Below are 22,572 nucleotides of genomic sequence, written 5' to 3'. Positions count from 1 at the left end.
GGAATGATACATGGAACAGCAGTAATCATGGATCACTATTGGGCTTGTGGATCCAGGGCGTACATGAAGCTACCCAAGGATTGGGGAGGACGATGCTCATTAGTGAATGTCCATGTTCCAGCATTAGTGATTCCAAAAAGTGAATCTTGACGGTTTTCCAAAAGCAGATGCTCACCTGAGGAAGAAGAGATCTGTGGAGCTGATGAAGTGGATCAAGAGAGAAAACTATTTCTCAGCCAAGTCAATTGAAGCTTTTGATGCTTTTCGTTATGAGCACAGGTTGTTCAGCCAGACTACGTTGGTCTTCACATTGATTTTTATGCCGATAATCCAGGTTGGAGCAAATACCAAATGGATGCAGATTACCAGATGGGAATTGCTACAGACGATCAACACAACTATAAAGGGATTCAATGCTATCAGAGAAGAAATGAGAGCCATACGACTGATGAAATGTCTTGGACATGATCACAGCGATGGAAGGAGGTGTTTTTCCAAAAACTGGAGAATCATGTTGCACATTTATACCTTCTCATGATGACGACAATTGAACCTTGACAGAGGCCATAGACATGCTGACAAAACTCCATGCTCAGATGATAGACAAAGTAGAAGACATTGCTGATGATAGCTGGTTTGGATCGCTCTTTTCTTGGGTTCCACAATGTATGGCAGTCATTTTCAAGTTCCTTGGAGCCATGATAGTAATGATATTACTTGGATTGTGTGTGATCAAGATAATAATCTCACAATGCAAGAAGACAGCAAAGAAAGCCATGATCGATGTCGAACCAGGATGGAAAGCCAAAGATCTGAGGGCTGATATCCATGCACCTGAGGGAACGAAGTACCTGCATCCAAAGAACCATAAGAAGTATTTTTATGAAGATGGATCTATTGCAGTCCAAGTGGACAATGCATTCTCATGACATGGAACAAAGATGAGCATGTCAAATCAGCAGGATGCCTGAAAGGTGTCATTAAAATATGGATACGGAAGAAGCTCTTTTTCAGAAGAGGATGCCTGGATGTGAAGGATGATGAGAGAGTGGTCGATAAATCGCCCAGAGGGGGGAGTGTAGAGGAGGAGCCAAGTACCCCCACCTCAACCACCTCACCTATATTGCCTATATGTTGGGAGCCAGGATGTGAGACACATGCGGTACCAGTGAAAATACTGATACCTAAGAGAATCCTGGAGGCAACGTTCCCATTAAGAAAACCATACTTGCATACGAGAAAATATGATGGCCGTTTGAATGAAATCCCGGAAGAAGCAGAGCAAATGAATGGACAAGACAAATGGTCACGTCACACAGAGCTGAGCTGACGTACATAAAAGAGATGCAGAGACCAGCAAATGCAGATATTCTATAAGGCATCAAGAAAGTACCAAGGATAAGTGACATCTTGGGATCAAGGTGAAGAAGCTTATGCCACACAAATGGATGAAGACATCAAGCTATTTTACATGTGTACAGATGCAAAAGAAACGCAAGCAGACAATGTCTCCTTGAGGCTAGCTATGGAGTGAACAGATTGCGGCAAGCTCCAATATATATATATATATATGCATATGGACAAGCAAAGGATGGATGTTTCCACTACGCATTATAGCAGTGCTGCACTTTAGCAAGAAGGCTAAGAAAGCCTAATTTCTAGTGTGTCATAGTTAAAAAGTAAATTGACGTCCAAAGTGAATCTCAGCAGACAGAGTTGGATGAGCCAAAGAAGCCAAGGTCTTATCAAACTGGAGTGAGCTGACATTGGATACAAACCATGTGAAAGAACAGAACTCCTGTTCAGAAGGCATGAACAAAACAAGAAAGACGCCAGAGGTTCCTTAGAAAATAGTATTTCATGCACTAGAAGCTCAATTTCATGGTCTCCAGTCACGTGGAAGAATGAAGTTGGATGAAATGATCCGTGAAATGTTGTCATTGGGTACCACCATCAATGACTCCAAACAGGAACTCAGTGAGAAATGAATCAGGGTACTGCACCCTCTTTAAATTGTCAAAAATAAGCCCTCGATTTGGCTTATTTTTCTTCTTCTCAAGGCTTAAGCATGCCTCAGTCCAAAGTTAACAACTTCTGTGGCTTTAAGAAGAAAGATCTTCCCTTAACCCTGTAATGACTGCACAGTGTTCAAATCAGCTTCCCTTAACTCTTTTATAAGTGGCTAAAAGAGTGTCCTGAACCAAGCCACAGTTCAATGAAATCTTTTCTTTTATTCGACAGCCTCTGCGTCCTTCTTCCTCGTCATAGACCTTGTCTGAATTTGCTGAGGTTCTTCCCCGATGCTTGCTTCCAAAGGGGGTGGGGCAGAGGGGTTTCTCCAGCATAGATTTTCACGTCACCTAGAAAAGTCCAAGCGCGTCTGCCTTGCACTCTGACTGTAGATGGCGTGACATCTTCCACAATGAAGGGGCCGTTAAATCTGGGCTTGTGCCACATCCTTGTAAAATTGCAGATTAGGACCGCATTTCCGGGGAATAGTTTGGGAAGACATAGGGCTTGAACACTACATGTTGAAGCATTGCCTTCTGTGTTCTGTGCTGCCCCACACCCTTTTCGCAGTAGCTGAAGTTCAGATGTAGGCTGAGCATCACTTCTAACTCTGGATGGAGGTGTGGGGGTGTCCTCATACGCCTCCCTATCACTATCTCATGGGGGGTGAGGTGGTGATCTGAACCTGGTTGGTTCCTCAATGCATATAACGCCAGTGGTAGGCAATGCAGCCACCCTTTCTTCAAGGTAAGCTTCAACTTGGCTATCCTTTCTTCAAGCAAGCCGTTGAGCCGTTCACAGATCCCATTTCCTTGTGGATGATAGTGTAACGCTCACCTGATTCCCGTAGAGGCGCCGGTCTTGACTGGGCGTATACCGTATCTTCAAAGGTGATGTGTAACACACGGCTGGCTCTTTTGGCTGGACCTCTGTGCACTGTATGTCTGACTCGAAGGGTAAGATGTCTGCAGATAGAAAATATGGGATTAAGGAACTGGGTTATTGAATGTCTCTCTCTTCTTCCCTTTCTCTTCTCCTGTAGAACCCCAAAGGTTAACGCTCTCACCTTAGGTAAGTGAACGCCGTGCTCTCCATCTGCCTCGGGGCAGGGTGCTGTAACCAGTTTCTTCACTGGATAAGGGGAGCAGGCCTCTTGACTTCAGAGGACTGCTGTCCGTCGTTTACTGCACGAACGGTAGGTTTCGAGTAATTCTAATGTCTTTAAAGTCTTTAGTAATGATGTTTCTTGTTTTGCAGGGTTCCGGCGATGGCGGATGACGGGCTGAAGTGAGTTGAAGATGGAGCCCGTGTGATGAATAGAAGCGCCTGGAAGCACGTAAGTAAGCGCTTGTTGCCTGCTTCACGATGCGCTCTAACTGTCTTTTTATTTTGCAGGTACAAGTTCGGAGCAGCTGCAGGGTGCCGGAATACCCACTGGGTTAGATGTGGAAAGGAGTAATGGCACGTGAGTATTAAAGTTCCCCAATGTCTTTAAACGCACCTTGTTTTGTCTTTCAGATGCGGGATGCAGCGCCGAAGGCCTCCGGAGCGTGCGAAGAGTTGGTAAGCTTTTGTCTTTCAGATGCGGGAATGCAGTGTGAAGACCTCCGGAGCGCACGAAGAGTAGGTAAGCCTTTGTCTTTCAGATGCCGGAATGCAGCGCGAGGCGTTGGTGACAGCCGATGGACCAGGTAAGTGAAGAGCTGTCACTGAAGACCGTAATGCTAACCTGTTCTTTCTTGTTTTTATAGGTGTTGCTGAAGACTGGATTCAGGATGGTAAGCCTTTTTCCTTAGGCCCAGGATCAGATGCAGAAGACACGATGAGCGTTCTGCTGCAGAGGATGCAGAATAACGCAAAGCAAGATTCATCCATCGGGTGTGGTTTAAATAGCCTCCTGTAGTGCTTAGGTGTCTCCTTCCACAGCCACGCCTAGGGAAGAAAAGAGTTCCTGCTTTCCGGAAGAGTTCCAGTGTTCTGAATCTAGGGAGTGGCTCCTGCCCCACGCAACAGGAAAAGTAGTTCCAAACAGAAGAGGATCAGAGGCTCAACTGGCAGGCAAGTAAGCAGCATGGTCTGCTGCAGGTAAGTCCACCCAAGCATTATGAGCCCGGCGCTTCCAGCGCTGGGACTGGGCATATTTATGAGCCTGGTGCCACTGGCGCCAGGACTGGATCCAAAAGGTCCCAATTGGGACTGGTTGGCACTCGGAACCTGGGTTATGGATCTGCTTCCAAGGGAGTTGGGAAAACCCTGACCTTTTGGAAGCAGAGATCATGACAGTACCCCCCCTCAAGGCCCCTCCCAAACCGGGCTTCTCCGGGGGTTTTGGCTTGTCAGGAAATGTTCGGTGAAATGTTTTGATTAGGCGAGGAGCGTGGACATATTCAGCAGGTTCCCAGGATCTCTCTTGGGGGCCGTAGCCTTTCCAGTCAATTAGGTAAAATAGTTTAGATTTGGAGATCTTGGAGTCCAGAATGCTTTTGACTTCAAACTCGAGTTCTCCATCAACTAGGATAGGTTTTGGAGATTTAGTTAGTCGGGTTTGAGGTTGCACGGGTTTTAATAGAGAGAGGTGGAAGACCGGATGTATCTTCATGTGCGGGGGCAAGTCCAACTTGACCGCTACTGGGTTTACTATGGTAGTGATGGAATAGGGATCAAGGTATCTTGGGTTGAATGTGTGTGCCCCTTTTAGAGGTAGATATTTGGTGGATAACCAGACTTGATCCCCTACTTGATATTGAGGGGCTTCCTTCCGATGTTGATCTGCTCCTTTCTTGTATTGTTCTTTAGCCCTTTGAAGGTGAGAAACAGCTTCCTTAAAGGCTTGGGTGATTGTAGAATGCAGGTAGTCTACTGCTGGTGTTTCAAGATCTTGGAGGGGATACAACTCCGAGGTTCGAGGGTGACTGCCGTACAAAAGAAAAAACGGGGTTTTCCCAGTTCCCGAATGGACAGAGTTATTGTAGGCATATTCGGCTATCCAAAGGATGTCTTTCCAAGTTTTTTCAGTTTGTTGCAGCATGCAGCGTAAATACTGTTCCAGACATTGATTGGTCCTCTCAGTTTGTCCGTCGGTCTGAGGGTGGTGACTGGTCGATAGTCTCACATCAATTTGAGCCGACCGACAGCAACTTCGCCAAAAATGAGAAATAAATTGACTACCTCGATCCGAAATTAGAACCGAAGGAAAACCGTGCAGTCGGACGATGTTTTCGAGAAATTCTCGGGCCAGAGTTGCTGCTGTTGGCAAGCCTTTGAGCGGAATGAAATGCGCCATCTTGGAGAATAAGTCCACGATTACTAGAATCGTATTGTATCCGGAGCATGGAGGTAGATCGGTGATGAAGTCCATAGAAAGCGTATGCCAAGGGCGAGGTGGGATGTCAATAGGGCGTAAGAGGCCTGCTGGTCTTTCCTTTTGACTCTTGTTTTGGGCGCATACTCCACAGGACATTATAAAGTCTCTGATATCTTTTTACCAAGACGGCCACCAGAAGTAGCGCTTGATCTTTTCTGAGGTCTTGGCCATACCGGGATGTCCTTCCATTAAAGAATCGTGATAACAAGAGATTACTTTTTTCTGTAAATCTGTGCTGGGTAGGTATAATCGTTCTTGGAAATACAATAAGTTGTCCTTTACTGCAAAGTCCTTTCCCTGCAGATGCCAATTCTGTATGTCTGCTGGAGTTAAAAGTTGCCTGGCTTTATCCTTAACTTCCTCTATGGATTCTGTGGCGATTACACCCAGAATTCTTTGTTCGGGAATGATTGGTACAGGTTTAGGGTTGATCAAGTGTTCTTCCACTCCCATCCGAGAAAGGGCATCAGCTTTACCGTTCTTTGTACCAGGTCGATAGGTAATTATGAAGTCAAACTCGGCAAAGAATAATGCCCAACGGAGTTGTCTAGAGGATTGGGCTTTTGCGGTTTTCAAATATTGCAGGTTTCGGTGATCCGTAATCACAGTAACGGTGTGTCGGGCCCCCAGCAGATAATGCCGCCAAGCCTTAAAGGCAGACTTGATAGCCAGAAGTTCCTTGTCAGTAATCGTGTAATTGATTTCAGGAGGCGAGAATTTGCGGGACCAAAATGCCACGGGATGCAACTGATTGGTTACCGGGTCCTTTTGTGATAGAACTGCCCCCATGGCAAGGCTTGAAGCATCAGTTTCCACGATGTAGGGGAGTTCGGGGCGAGGGTGTTTTAAGATTGGTGCAGAGATAAATTTAGTCTTCAAATCCTGGAAAGCTTGTTCCGCCTCGGTAGACCATTCAAAACGTTTGTTTTTCTTTAACAAGGCAGTGATGGGCTGGACTATTCGAGAGAATTCGGGGATAAACCTGCGGTAAAAGTTAGCGAAGCCTAACATGCTTTGCACACCTTTTACAGAGGATGGTGATGGCCATTTGAGAACTGCATCGACCTTCTTTGAATCCATACGCACTCTGCCAGGTGATAATATGAATCCCAAGAATTCAACTTCAGTCACGTTGAAAACACATTTTTCCAACTTAGCGAAAAGTTTGTGTTGACGCAATCTTTCGAGGACCATTTTCACGTGTTTCCGATGTTCAGATTCCGATGAAGAATAAACGAGGATGTCGTCAATGTAAACAACAACACACACATCTATGAGCTCTCTGAGGACATCGTTCATAAAATATTGAAAGGCGGCCGGGGCATTGCAAAGTCCGAAGGGCATGACCTGATATTCAAATAGCCCATACTTGGTGCGGAAGGCCGCCTTCCATTCATCGCCCTCTTTTACTCGTACCAAGTGGTAAGCTCCTCTAAGATCCAGCTTTGTATATATGCATGCTTTTCTGACTTGGTCCAGGAGTTCAGGGATCAAAGGTAACGGATATCTATTCTTAACGGTGATCTGGTTCAGGGAGCGATAATCTATACAAGTTCTAAGGTCTCCTTCCTTTTTTGGAACGAAGAACAAAGCTGAAGAAGCAGGGGACTTGGAAGGACGAATAAACCCATTTGCCAGGTATTGATCCAGGTATTGTCGAAGGTGAAGGTTCTCAGGCTCGGTGAGGGCATAAATTCTACTACAAGGAGGAGTATATCCAGGTATCAGGTCTATCTGGCAGTCATAAGACCTATGAGGAGGTAGAGAGTTAGCCTGATCCTTCCGGAAAACATCTTGGTATTCTAGGTATTCGGGAGGTAACTGGGGAGTCTCTGAAGAAATTGCTGCCAGTGCAACACCAGGTGGAGGGTGACAAGTAGAGACACATTCTGGAAACTGGACCGTTCTTGCTCGCCAATCGATCAGATGATTGTGTTTCTCTAACCAAGGTATTCCTAGAATAATCTGAAACTGAGGGGCCTTGATCACATCGAACACGATCTTCTCATGGTGTCCATCTTGACTTACTAGCGTCACCTCTTGAGTGGTATGCGTTACTGGCCCGGAGGCTATCTCCGTACCATCCACCGTAGTAATGACGTCCTTTACAGCCTTGGGACAAAGAGTTAGATTCATCCTCAAAACCATTTCATGATCCACATAATTGCCGATGGCACCGCTGTCGACGTAAGCTTCAATTGCATGTAATCGATGCGGATTATCAGGGCTAATGAGGACCATAGGTATCACGAAATGCGAGGTCACGGAACTGGTTTTCACGCTCGGCAAGAGGACCTCTATTCTTGTCGGGCAAGGTCGTTTCCCTGCTCAGAGTTTGTAACTTTGGTAACTGCAGCTCCTACTGCCTTCTTGGCAGGTTTCACCGGACAGTCTCGAAGAAAGTGCCCTGAGTTTCCGCAATAGAGGCATAATTGCAACTGTTTTCTCCTTTCCAGCTCCTTTTGTGTTAGAGGACCTTTCAGACCCCCTATTTGCATGGGTTCCCCGGAGTCTACTCCTTTGGAAGGAGTTGGCGGTTTGGAAAATACTCGAGCATCAAACTTGGAACGATCGGCCTTCCTGTTCTGCAGTCTGTGATCTATTTGAACAACTAAGTCTATATAGTCCGAACAATCTTGTGGGGGATTCACTACTTGGGCTAACACATCTTTGAGCTCTCCACGTAGACCTCTATAAAACAGCGTAATCCTTTTGTCCTCAGGCCATTGAGTTTCCACTATCAGTCTGTTGAAAGACGCAATATAAGCCAAAAGGTCTTGATTACCTTGTCGCAACGAAAGAAGCTCATTGTCCAAGGCCTGCCCCTGTGAATGTCTTGCGAACAGTTTTTCCATACTGAGCTGAAAAGCTTGAAAATCATGGAGGACCGGATCATCTTGATTTACTAGAGGGATCGACCAGTCTGCCGCATTGCCACTAAGGTACGAAAGCACGAAAGCTACTTTAGCTTGATCAGTTGGAAAGGCTGCTGGCCGGCATAAGAAATGCAACCGGCACTGATTGATAAATACTGCAAACCTCTTTGGGTCACCAGAAAATCGTTCGGGCGGAGCCAGAGGTACATTCCCAGGTAGGTTGATCTGCACTGGATTCATAGAGGATGTAGAAGGAAGATTTCCCCCAGATGCGGGTAACGGGGTCTGTCCGGCTTGTGACTGTAGCAATTGTCTAGCGAGATCATCTGTTCGCTCCTTGGAAATAATCAGTTCCCTTCTTAGAGCGTTCATTTCCTGACGGGCTGCATGCACTTCTGCCCTTAGTTCCCCAAGTAACTGGGCTAGCTGGTCGGTATCTGAGGTTTCCATAGCGCCTGGACGGGAGTTTTGTGGTAGGCTTTGCGTTCTGTAACGCTCACCTGATTCCCGTAGAGGCGCCGGTCTTGACTGGGAGTATACCGTATCTTCAAAGGTGATATGTAACACACGGCTGGCTCTTTGGGCTGGACCTCTGTGCACTGTATGTCTGACTCGAAGGGTAAGATGTCTGCAGATAGAAAATATGGGATTAAGGAACTGGGTTATTGAATGTCTCTCTCTTCTTCCCTTTCTCTTCTCCTGTCGAACCCCAAAGGTTAACGCTCTCACCTTAGGTAAGTGAACGCCGTGCTCTCCATCTGCCTCGGGGCAGGGTGCTGTAACCAGTTTCTTCACTGGATAAGGGGAGCAGGCCTCTTGACTTCAGAGGACTGCTGTCCGTCGTTTACTGCACGAACGGTAAGTTTCAAGTAATTCTAATGTCTTTAAAGTCTTTAGTAATGATGTTTCTTGTTTTGCAGGGTTCCGGCGATGGCGGATGACGGGCTGAAGTGAGTTGAAGATGGAGCCCGTGTGATGAATAGAAGCGCCTGGAAGCACGTAAGTAAGCGCTTGTTGCCTGCTTCACGATGCGCTCTAACTGTCTTTTTATTTTGCAGGTACAAGTTCGGAGCGGCTGCAGGGTGCCGGAATACCCACTGGGTTAGATGTGGAAAGGAGTAATGGCACGTGAGTATTAAAGTTCCCCAATGTCTTTAAACGCACCTTGTTTTGTCTTTCAGATGCAGGATGCACCGCCGAAGGCCTCCGGAGCGTGCAAAGAGTTGGTAAGCTTTTGTCTTTCAGATGCCGGAATGCAGTGTGAAGACCTCCGGAGCGCACGAAGAGTAGGTAAGCCTTTGTCTTTCAAATGCCGGAATGCAGCGCGAGGCGTTGGTGACAGCCTATGGACCAGGTAAGTGAAGAGCTGTCACTGAAGACCGTAATGCTAACCTGTTCTTTCTTGTCTTTATAGGTGTTGCTGAAGACTGGATTCAGGATGGTAAGCCTTTTTCCTTAGGCCCAGGATCAGATGCAGAAGACACGATGAGCGTTCTGCTGCAGAGGATGCAGAATAACGCAAAGCAAGATTCATCCATCGGGTGTGGTTTAAATAGCCTCCTGTAGTGCTTAGGTGTCTCCTTCCACAGCCACGCCTAGGTAAGAAAAGAGTTCCTGCTTTCCAGAAGAGTTCCAGTGTTCTGAATCTAGGGAGTGGCTCCTGCCCCACCCAACAGGAAAAGTAGTTCCAAACAGAAGAGGATCAGAGGCTCAACTGGCAGGCAAGTAAGCAGCATGGCCTGCTGCAGGTAAGTCCACCCAAGCATTATGAGCCCGGCGCTTCCAGCACTGGGACTGGGCATATTTATGAGCCTGGTGCCACTGGCGCCAGGACTTGGTCCAAAAGGTCCCAATTGGGACTGGTTGGCACTCGGAACCTGGGTTATGGATCTGCTTCCAAGGGAGTTGGGAAAACCCTGACCTTTTGGAAGCAGAGATCATGACAGATAGGCCGAAGAAAACTCGTGCTTTGTAGTAAGCATCAAGCTGATCTGCTCAAATGTCTGATTTACAAAATGTGGGCAATTGTCTGACCTCATTACTTCACATATTCCCCATCTAGGAAACACTTCTTGCACTAAGAATTTTTGCTGCACAGGTAGAGTCTGGTTGTGTACACGGACCAGCCTCAATCCATCTTGAAAAGGGACAAACCACAATCATGTATCTCTATCCATTACATTCTTGAAGCATGTCGACACAGTCGATATACAAATGCTGAAAAGGGCCATTGGGTCTCAGAATAACTCCCCTAACTGTGCGCAGTGTATTCCCAGCTGTGATTTTTTGACACACAATGCAGTTCGCTACATAGAACGCAACATACTCTAACAAATTTGGTATAGACCAATCCTCTGCAATAGTTGCAGCGAGGTTCTCCCTAGTTGTGTGTGCAAGGTAGTGTAGCTGTTCCAGTGCCACCTTTAATAAGGCTACATGCATCACCGGTTTACCAGTGCTGTCTTGTTGCCACAATGCTTCAGAGGGGTTTAAAGATCACCCTCTTCGCATCCACAAATCCTTCTCATCTTGAGGTGCTTCCCCCTGAACCTCTAGCAATTGTGTCTTTGACAAATCACTATATCTTTCAGACACGTTTATCAGTACAACTATTTTCTCATTTACATCAGGCGTATCAAATGTCATAATATTATCTGAACATGCAGCGATTTTGGCTTCATCGTCTGCTGCTTGGTTTCCACGTGAGATAAAGGGCCTCATTACGAGTCTGGAGGTAACCTGCTGGACTCGTCTTACCATTCCGCCTCTGTGATTCCCGGAATTATCCGGGCATTACAACCCTGTTGACCCTGGAATTCCCATAGGACTCAATGGGAATGGGAACCATGGAAACACTGGCACCATCTTGTGATAGTGCCAGTGTTTCCACGTCCGCCTGCAGTCGGGCGGTGTTAAACCTGCCAGGTCAGACCTGGCGGGAATGACACCTCCGCCTGCAGGACTTGTGATCACCCGGTATGGAAACAACGGTGGCGGCGGGTTTACCTCCATCGTTATTTCCATACTGGGTGACATGTAATGAGGCCCAAAGTCTGTCTTTTTAGTATGAGCTGCACATTTAACGACTGCAATGCTTACTGAGAGTTGCAGTGTCTTAATAAGCCTATACAATAAGGCAGTGTTCTGCACTGGAGTGCCGTCTGCTCGTAGGTAGCCCCTCCTTTTCCAACGTGCTAACCGTGCGTGCACCGTCGACATCACATAGGCAGAGTCGCGGTACACTGTTACTTCCTGGTCTGCATGATTCTCGAGCGTGACAATCAGCGCCACTAACTCTGCTGTCTGTGCTGAATAATGAGATGGTAGTCGGGCACTTACCGTCTTCTGAAACCCCCCATTGGCCGTGTGCCTTACCACAGCAGCACCTGTGTATCTCTGCCCATCATTTTGATCAACCCTTGAAGAACCGTCAATAAAAACAATTTCTCCAACTGTCAATGCATTTTCGTTTATCCTAGGGATTTTGTCATAGAACTCTGCCTAGTTTGCACAGTCATGCACATGCTCATCCTCTGCCAGTGTTTCAGCTACAAACATGGCAGGATTCACTATTCTGCATCAAACTATTTTGATCGCTGGATTCGATATAACTACCTCGTAGGCAGAAGCCCTTTGAGAAGTTTACTTGCATTTTGGTTTTTCTAAAATGGCAAACAGTGCATGCTCAACAAATAATGTCATGGAGCATACCATCACTATGCTTGCAGCCTTCTCTATGGCGAATGTGGCCAAAGATTGTTCGCACGGAAAGTGACCCCTCATTACTGGGTCTTAAATCCCACTGTAATATGCAAGAAGCTTGTACCCAAATGTGGTTCTCTGTATAAGAACTGCTGTCATAACAGTGCCATCTGTATGCTAGAATACAAATAATTCCTCAGTATAATTAGGAATCCCTAAAACTGGAGCTGTGCAAATTGCCTTTTTTAATTCGTAAAATGCTTCTTCCATTTTTTGAGTCCATGCAATTTTCTCTTGCATTGCCTGTGCTTTCTTTAAAGTCTGCAATAAAGGCCTTATATATGACCTGTAGTCAAAGACCCATGCTCTGACATAGTTACATAATCCCAGAAATCTCTGCATGTATTTTGTCGTATGTGGCTTTGTGGTTTCAAAATAGCCTCATCTCATTCAGGGGTAACCTTTTTTTTCTCACGTGAAATCAATTGGCCTATGTACAACACTTCCTGTTGACAATACTGTAACTTCTCTTTGTCAACTTTATATCCTTTGTCAGCAAGTGTAATCATCAGCTGAACAGAATCGCGTCGGCACTCTTCCTCTGATGTGCTGCAAACTAAAATGTCGTATACATATTGCAACACAACACTTTCTAAATCAATATTTCTTAAGTCCATCTGGAGGACTCTATTGAAAATCGATGGAGACTCACAATACCCCTGTGGTAAACAAGTGCTTTTCAGGTGAGTTTGCCTGAACGTAAATGACGTCAGATCTTGCGTGTCTTTGTTCAATGGGATTGGGAAAAACGCATTTTTCAAGTCAATCACAGTGAAATATCGTGCTTCAACAGGTATTTTACATAGGATTGTTGCAGGATTAGGAACTAAAGGGAACTCGGCCTCTATAATCTGGTTTATCGGTCTTAAATCTTGAATCAGTCTCCAAGGCCCCCTTTTGATTTCTTGATAGGGTACACTGCGGTATTACATGGTGACTCTGATGTCACTAAGATACCCTGATCCATCATGGAGGAAATTGTCTTAAAAATATCTTCATCTGCCTCTGGAGACATGGAGTACTGCCCTGCTCGAGGTAAAATTGCTCCTGGTTTCAATTTAATTTTCACTTCTCCAACCCCTTTCAACAGGCCTATGTCATAGGGGCCTGTGCTCCATAATTAAACTGGCACTTTTGCCATATCTTCATCAAAATACTCAAGACGTTTTTGTGCTAACATCATTTTCTGAGGAACTTCTCGTTTGATTGCTCTTACCCAATAAGTAATGCTCATGTCAAATATTACTTTGTCATCAGATGGATGATCTCCAAATAGATCATCATCAGTGACGTCAGTCAATCTGTAACCTTCCCCGATGGCAATTACTGCACACCATTGTCTTCCCTTATCATAATTTCCATCAAGCAAAGCCATTTCACCTCACACTATGACTGCTTGTAGCTCTAAGGGAAAGACTCATCCGTCTTCTTCACACATAGGTATTTTTGGTCTAAATAAAAATTTGTCAGGTATTCTCATAATTCTGCCCACTAGGCCTGGTTGCCATGTCAACAGAATGCGTACTCCATAATGAAAAACGTCTGGTTCTGAAGGTGTTGCTCTCATGGCTATCTGTCCTACAAATGCCATAATAAATTCACTCCCATTTAAATAATGCATTCTTGGTGTTGAACACACTATGCCTTCATCAGTAAACGAAATTGTCATATTCAACTTTGTCATTAGATTTCGACCCAATATATTGACAGGTGTCTGCCTCGAATATTGCAAAGGCACCATCATGTCACACTCTCCTATAGAGACTGATAATTCTTCAGTGAAAGGAACTCTACTTGTAGCTCCTGTTAAAACTTGAGTATTCATGGCATTTCCAGACATTGAACATTTTTCCCTCTCAAATACATGAGCGTGTTGCACCTGTGTCTACTAAAACAAAAAAGATTTGCCTCCTTTATTGACGTCTACCCTCGGTTCCTCGTGAGGATTCGGCATCACAGATAGTACTGAACACATCAGGTCTCCCAGTGAGCTGTCCTATTGCGGGTACAGCCTCATTCTATTACCTGTAAAAGGATTCCCTCCATCAACAGTGACACCCCCTATTCTAGGAGTCATTAGCTGTCCTGTGCTCTGTTGAATCGGCATGGGCGAATGCTGCGACTGCCCTTGTGGTGGATTGACTGCTACCTACTGTGTTTGCAAGTCTTGCTGCACTCTTGGCGCTTGTTGCTGCTGCATTGTTTGATTTTGACAAAACCCATCTCCACTCTGCTTTGAATATGCAGGTGGATTTGAAGTCCCCCTTCTTAAAAATGTATCATTTTGCATGAACCAGTAACTTCTACACATGCGAGCAAGGTGCCCTGTCATTCCACATGTCCAATTTATAGGTGGAGGTCTCCTAACCTACCCATCCTGAATGTTTTGATTATCACTCTGCATAGTCCGAAATCCACCTTGATTATTCTGGAAGTTTCCCTGATTATTCTTCAAATATTCTTGATTATTCTGAAAGCCTCTTCTTTGAAATCCTCCCCTTCCTCGTGGAGCAAATCCATTATTGCCCTGGTCAAACTGTCTTTGGTTATTCGTCTGCGGCATGTTTGCCATTTGCTTTGAATATGATCCACCTACACTAGTCAACATTGCCCCTTCAATGGCATGTTTGGGCAGTTTTTTCTGTACTAATTTTGCCTCTTCACCTTTCCTTACATCATCTTTTTTGTGATTCTTTTCCTGCAAGAGTCTGCAATAATGTGCGATGGTCAGCTGAATCTCCGACCACAGTTTTGCTTCCATACCCACTAACTTCTTGAGCTGCTTCTGTACAAGATCTGGCAGCCCTTGGCACAATATATGATAGAACACAGATATAGATTTTCCCCAAGCCTCGCGTGTCTCCAAGGCCCATTGCTCTTGGAAATTTTGAATGTACACAAGCGGATCATACCCTTCTTGCATCTTTTTCGTCATTTTAGCTCCCATATCGGACCAGTCCGGATACAGTATTCTAAGCACTTTCCAGACTGCTGCTCTGCAGTTATTGAACGGTGCTCCATAATGAGCAGTGTTAACTGTAGTAACACCAGCATATCCTGCCCTTGACCAAATATCATCAGCTCTCTCACCAAGTATGGCAATCAGGAGACCCTTAATGTCCCCTATAGCCAATGTGTTTCCTTCTGGCATTTTCTCTAACTCATGTATCCATTTCCCAGCACCAGAAGTTAAACTCAGGAGTTTACACCTTAGATTATCCTTGTCCATCTGGTGCCACGGTATATACTGTGGTCTGGCCCCCCCTTTTTCTAGCAAGGGAAACTCTGAAGACCCAAACTCATTCTCATTCCTCATCATGTCTCTGTCCTCCGCAGGGACAATATTCCACCTCTGCCTTCTTCCTGGCAGCGATCTTAGTCTGCTCACATATGGTGGCGACTCCCCCCCATACCACATGGAGTTTCCCTTTACGTCGGTCTGACTGTGTTAATGGTTCTGACGCCCTGGGTATAGGTACGTTTAAATCCGACCATCTTACTACCTTATCCATTGAAAAACATCCCTCAGGACCACATGTATCCCCTCTCTCTTCCCCACGGAAAGTGTTTCTGTCTTCGTCTGACATTTCCAGTGCCCAATTTGTGCAACTTCTCTCCTCTTCATCTCTATTTAGTGTCAGTCTATCTAAAGACAGCTCTTTGTGCGTCATACTACATGAGGCTTTATCTGTGTCGTACAACTGAGTGCTCGCAAGTCGATAATTGTTTCCCTTCCCCTTCGACTCTTTCTGGGCTTTCATTTCATGATAGACCTTATTGATTGCTTCCCCAATGCTCCTCGAGTCAAACTTGTCTTCTAGATTTGCTCTAGACATACCTGGCAATGACTTGTATTCTGGAAAGAATTCCTCTATATCCTCCCATGCTACTTCTGGATTAGGATTCCTTCCTTCTTTCTCCAAGCGATCAAGATCGCGTGCTCTCTGCCTTCTTTTATGTTCCATATCATCGTCAAATTCTCTTTGTTTCCTTGCATCCTCTCTAACCCTACCTTCGTCTTTTCTCTTCATATCCCTTCTCTCGTTTGCCTTTTGTATCTCCTCATCCTTTCGTCTCTGTATTCTGTTGTCTCTTAACAGCTGTTCCTCCTCTTCCATTCTTTTTCTTTCTAGCCTTTCCTGCTCATCAATTGATCTTTGTCTATTATCACGTTTTCTTTGCTCTTATGCTCTCTCTTGTTTTTTTCACTTGCTCGTCCTGGTATAACTGCTGTCGTCTTTGTCTATCCTTTCTTTTTGCTCCTTCGTCATTCAATCTTTCCTCTCTTTTTTTTATTCTTTTTGTCTTGCGCATCTTTATCTTCCCTTTGCCTTACATCCTCGATGCCTTTACCATCGAGTTTGAGCAAAATCTGACCACCCATCCATTTGTTCTGTAAGAGTGCTAACTTATCAGTTTTATCTCTTTCTCCCTTCCATCTCTTTATTATCTTCCAATATCTAGAGATGTGCTTGCTTGATCACTTCTTTTTTTATCGCATCCCTTCTTGTCCCTTCGGACCTTAGAGATTACATCTCTCTCAGTATTTTTCTCTGTACCCTCCTCACTGCTATGTGCAGGCGACTCATATGACGGGTTGCTATACTCTGTTGATGCCTTAAGCTCCCTTAATGGGTATAACCCATCGTCTTTCTCATTTTTGTCTCCTATTTCAGCCGGGGTGGGGGGAGCAGAGGGCTCCTCGCCCCCCTCTTTGCATACATTGAATATCCAATCTATAGGAGGCGGCTCATCTCGTTCCTCCTAATACATTTTTGAAAGCTTTAAGCTAGCTAGTGGCTTATCTAGCTTTTTTCCTGTGTACGCTGCATGCAAATATGTCATCATATGCTACAGGACTGCTTTCGAAAGTGACCTTTTGGCCACGGCATGAACATTTTAGCTGCAGTTCCCTTAACCCATCCTGCGCTTTAATCACAGATTTAAAAAGTACGTTTCAGAAAAATAACATAATATAAGCATGCACCAATCGTCGCAGGCTCCAATCCTTTTTGTCTCACTTTTTTATTTAATTTTGCTAAAAAACAACCACCAAGTTAAATTCAAAACAATCAATTAGTTTTTCCAACTTTGCACCTCGCTATTTGCCTTCAATTTTTTCTATGACATCATCATTTTTTCTAATCACATACGAACAAACAAACAAACATACTCGACTGGTCACATATATTCTTCTCTAAGACCTGTCTTGTCCTCTAAAATACCCCATACGGAGTTCAAATCAACCTCTTTAAGTCTGTCTTTAACCAGACCTGTCGACTATGCTTCCACTATGGGACTTTAGGTTAAGATTTCTTCTGTATACATTCTTTAAAACGCAGGCCAGGGCATATTCTATTATCGTGGCCTCTCTCACAATAACTTTATTGCTTGGCCACACTCAAGTCAATGTCAATTCACTATATATATATAACACTCTTATTCTTACGTTATGTTTCTCCTGCATCCCTCTGTTACTCACTTTTTTCCCTTATCTTACTTCTTTCCTTCACTCATCAAACATACGTTTTGCCAACTTTCTCCGTTTTTACTCACCACTCACATTTTCGTATTCCTTATCTCGGTATCGTATGCCTCTTTTACCGCCACTTTAATCTTCTGTCTGATAAACTTCTCGTAGACATGGGTGGGGATTCTGTTGAAACCAGGGGACCCGTCACACCTCGCTTGCAAGCTGTTTCAATTTAAACTAACCGCTATATACAGGGATCTTCAAGTCTTTCCAGTTGAATGACAAAGGTCGTTCGATATTGCTGGGACTCTAAAGTTTACTTATGTCGATTGCTCCGAACCATCCTCTGCTACCACGTGCACTGGATAACCCAGCCCTTTAATGAGTAGCAATTACCCTGGAGAAGGGTGGGGATGCAGATTTTTATTCATACATCAATAATCTAAACGACTCAGGTAATTGGCAAAAAGAACATTTTTTTAATAACAATTATCTAAAACAGGGAGTACAACGAACATCAACGAACTCGCTCGATCCTCTTACTCAATGCATTGTAGATAAAACTGAGATTTTATACATAAAACTCATCATCAATGATGTTAACCTACATTTTACTAACGTCATCCTACGTGACAAACTACAAAAACCTATGAGCATGGTTGATAGGCTCTCAGTGAACATCTAAGTATAGGATACATACTAGAATAGGATAGTGAGTGAAGGTAATTGGTTACTTAACATCAGGTGGGGCAACTAAGCCCTTCCCTTAAAATGACTACTATGAAGTCACTAAATAAACAACGTCCCATTGGTTACACAACTATAGGACTCTTAATTATGTGGTCCTCTATCATTGGTTGGCACTCTAACCTCCGTCAGTACTTTTCCACCTACGTCTAGCAGCATGCAGGATACCCATCCAGCTGCTGGTGAGTTCGCTTTAACCATTGCTTCCCACCAATTAGCATATCAATCCATCATCACCTTAGAGGTCTACTGTCAATTAGGCTTTGAAGCTCGGACTTGAGAGTGTTCTTAGCTCTGAGAAATTCAGGGAGTGAAGGCATGCTCTGCACTCGTGCGTAGGTGTGACCATTTCGTTTGTCCAACTTCATTCTTCCACATGACTGGAGACCATGATATCGAGCTTCTAATGCATTAAATACTATTTCCTAATGAACCTCTCACGTCTTTCTTGTTTTGATCATGCCTTCTGAACAGGAGTTCTATTCTTTCACACAATTTGTATGCAATGTCAGTTCACTCCAGTTTGATAAGACCTTGGCTTCTTTGGCTCATCCAACTCTGTCTGCTGAGATTCACTTTGTACTTCAATTTGCTTTTTAACTACGACACACTAGAAATGAGGCTTTCTCTGCCTTCTTGCTAAAGTCCAGCACTGCTATAATGCGTAGTGGAAACATCCATCCTTTGATTGTCCATATGCATATATATATTCAGTGAAAAAAACATTGTTAAAGGGACGTTATGGTTAAGTTGCACTATGAAAAACCTATGAAATTCAGTAAAAAAACATTGTTAAATGGACGTTATGGTTCAAAGTAAAACCGAAAAACCCCTAAAATCCGGCAGTCATGGTAAGATAAGCAACCATAACTCACGCCACCGTGCACTGCTAACACTAACACCCAGGACATCAAAGATGACATCACAAATGTCATTGATGGCATCACTGATGACATCACATGTCTGGCTCTCCCTTTTTTCCCTTTACTGACATATCTAGGCCACATAGTTTTCTTCAGTAACAGTCAGGAAGTAAAAATTGAAAAGGTACTATATTTGTAGACTTAGGGTCAAGTCACATCATATGAAACATATACATAGCGGAAGACACAGGCTTGAAAGAGAGCAATCCTTTCTGTGCATGAAGATAATCATTAGGGTTATCAGCACTTTCTCATAGTTTTATTTTTATTACTCTACCTTCCCTGTATATGCTCATATTTGTATACATTGTACTCACTCTCCTTTCCTTTGGGTGCAGTCACATCATGTGATACACATACATATGGTAAGTAGCAGCTTTGAAACAAAGCAATAGTTTCTCTGCATAAAGACAATCAGTTAGGTTATGAACTCTTTCTGCTACTACTTGTGCTTTTTTGTTTACTTCACTGTCCCTGTATATACTCATATTTGTATGTGTTGTTGTCTCTTTGTGTTTTGTCTGTAATAATTATGTATTAAGTGGGTTTTATTATCTACTTATTACATGTTTCACAGTACGCAAAACTCTAATAAGAAAGCAGTTATCATTGCACTATTCAACATGACGAGATTATGAATATTGCACCTTCATCATGTATGCTGCACACACTGCCTATGTTTCTGCATGAGTAGCTTAGTATACTGTATAGAACTTCATAACAGAATGCTATTTATATCAATGCATTGCTTAATGCACTCATTAGATCAGTGATGTCATCAATGACATTTGTGATGTCATCTTTGATGTCCTGGGTGTTAGTGTTGGCAGTGCACGGTGGCGCCAGTTATGTTTGCTTATCTTACCATAACTGCCGAATTTCAGGGGTTTTCCGGTTTTACTTTGAATCATAATGTCCCTTTAACAATGTTTTTTTTACTGAATTTCATAGGTTTTTCATAGTGCAACTTAATCATAATGTCCCTTTAACAAAGTTTTTTCACTGAATTTCATAGGTTTTTAGTAGCGCAACTTAACCATAACGTCCCTTTAACAAAGTTTCTTTACTGAATTTCATAGTTTTTTAGTAGCACAACTTAACAACAATAACTTTGACTTTATGTACATATAATATGGAACATACTGAACCCTTTCTACTGAATTTGACGGTCCGCAGACATGTTCGGACAACAGTACCTACCTAAAAACTCTGGGGGGGTATGTGTAATAGTTATATCATAACATAGGAACATTTAACAAATTCACAAAACAGCACACATACAAAGTATATGTAGTAATACTTAAAAAATGTAACCCATATATGTAACACACTAACCATTCATTTAAATACAATATGTTTTAAAATGGAATGTACCAAAAGAAGATAAAGTGGCTTCCACCATAATTACCTCACAGACTCTCCACAACCAACAGCAAGACCAGACGTATAGACTACTTATTACATATCTCACCAGACATAGTAAGTGCACTTCTTTTTACTCATATATTTATAAACTTTCTATATTAGAAAAAAAAAACATATTACTTTCTTTGTTTTCTCACAGAAATGTGTAGTACTCTCGACTGGCTAGAGGAGCATTTCCCACAAGAGGAAATGTTAGAAGATAGTCCACCTAATGGTACACACTTTACTATATAAAACAATTAATAAATATTATTTTGCATACATTTAACATATACATTTTTTTTATTACAGACCATACAAAAATTCCAAGCATCTCACAACAACAATCAGAGGATATCACTCTACTACAGATTAATCAAAAAATGGACGACCTTATGCAAAATTATGTGGATTTGAAAAACTTTGTGGAAAATCATGTGAAACCACCAACAGCACACCATTGTCCAACCTGCACTTGTCCCACCTCACCCTATCCCACTCAGTTCACCCCAAACCTTGTCTATGGACCAAAGCGTTTCAATGAGCTTTCCTTCCCTTCTTCACCTGATCCCAGTTATCTAGAAATCCCTAATTCGCCTGTTTTTGTTTCCGTTTCTGCCTCACCTTCCCAGTCATAATTGTAAATATATATGAAATAAAGTTACTTTTCTTATATTCTGTTGTAATTACTTTCAGTTCTTTGTGATGAAACCAATTTAGGTGTACACGGACAGCGCGGTTTTTCGTAAATGTTCGTAAAGAAACGAAAATGTAACTGTCCTGAGGACACTTCATCTGTCCGTAATGTTCTCATGCAAGTTGAAAATGTTCTAAGAACACTCGTAGTGTCCTGAAATGTTCGTAAATAAACAAAAATGGAGGTGTCCTTAAGAACACTATGCCTGTTCGTAGTGTTCGCTAGCAAGCAGAAACTGTTCTAAGAACACTCATGGTGTCCTGAATTGTTCATAAATAAATGAAAATGGAGGTGTGCTTGAAACGCTATGTCTGTTCGTATTGTTAGCAAATAAATTAAACTGTGCTAAGAACAAACGGCTGTCCGTAACTGTTCGTTTTACATGTGACGCACTTTTAATTAGTTCAGGACCCGAACACTGTCCGTAGAACATCAACACGCATGCGCAAAACAATGTCCGTACATTGGGTGTCCTGCGGACGGCCACTACCTTAGCGAACATGCTCACAAAACAACCATGTGACCGCGCCCACGCTCATCTCGTGCTCTAAATGCAGACACTATTCGTGTCCCCGAAGAGTTTAAAAGTACATTTCCAAGTAATCCACAATATTTCTCATTAAAAAATCACCATACCACAAATCCCACATACTAATCCTAACTTTCCACATAGTTTTTGTGACTTTTTGAACCTTTTTTGATGTTCGATCTGTCTTGCGGACGGCGCGCATGTCCGCAACCCGCGCACAAGCACCCCCACCCTAGAGCACATCCTCATTGTGTTTCTGACTATTCCACAGAGCACACTGCATTTTGCTGCATACTTTGCAGATTTTGAGATTTCCACCTCCAAGCCTATGACATCCATGGCTCGACTATTACCACATGGTGCTACATCTGCCTCAGCACCACCCCCATCCCCTCCACCACCACCATTTACCCAAGGGCCTGAAGAGGAGAACAGGAGTGAGGATACAGAGGAGGAAGAAGAGGATGATGAGAATGAGGCAGAGGAAATCCCTACTAGCCGCCCGCGGCGTGATTCTTCGGTGTGGCGGTTGTTTACCGTTCTTTGGAATGGTCCTAAGGCTTGTGTGAACCGTGTCACCTGCAACAAGTGCAAAATGGTACTCAGTCGCGGGAGGCATGGTTCGTATAGCTTTGGGACTACGACCATGAAGCAACACCTGAACTCATTCAACACTGGGGCCATTCGCAAGGTTGTACCTTGCGAAGAGCGTAGTAGGTTGATTGCATCTACTTCATCCTCCGTTTCTGATCCTGTCACCACAAGGAACACCTCTGTGGGACAGCGT

The sequence above is a fragment of the Ambystoma mexicanum genome, chromosome 5q (genome assembly GCF_040938575.1).
Source record: "Ambystoma mexicanum isolate Mex_15411 chromosome 5q, UKY_AmexF1_1, whole genome shotgun sequence".
Classification (NCBI taxonomy): domain Eukaryota; kingdom Metazoa; phylum Chordata; class Amphibia; order Caudata; family Ambystomatidae; genus Ambystoma; species Ambystoma mexicanum.
The sequence above is the reverse complement of the archived record's forward strand: the minus strand, read 5'-3'. Positions refer to the sequence as shown.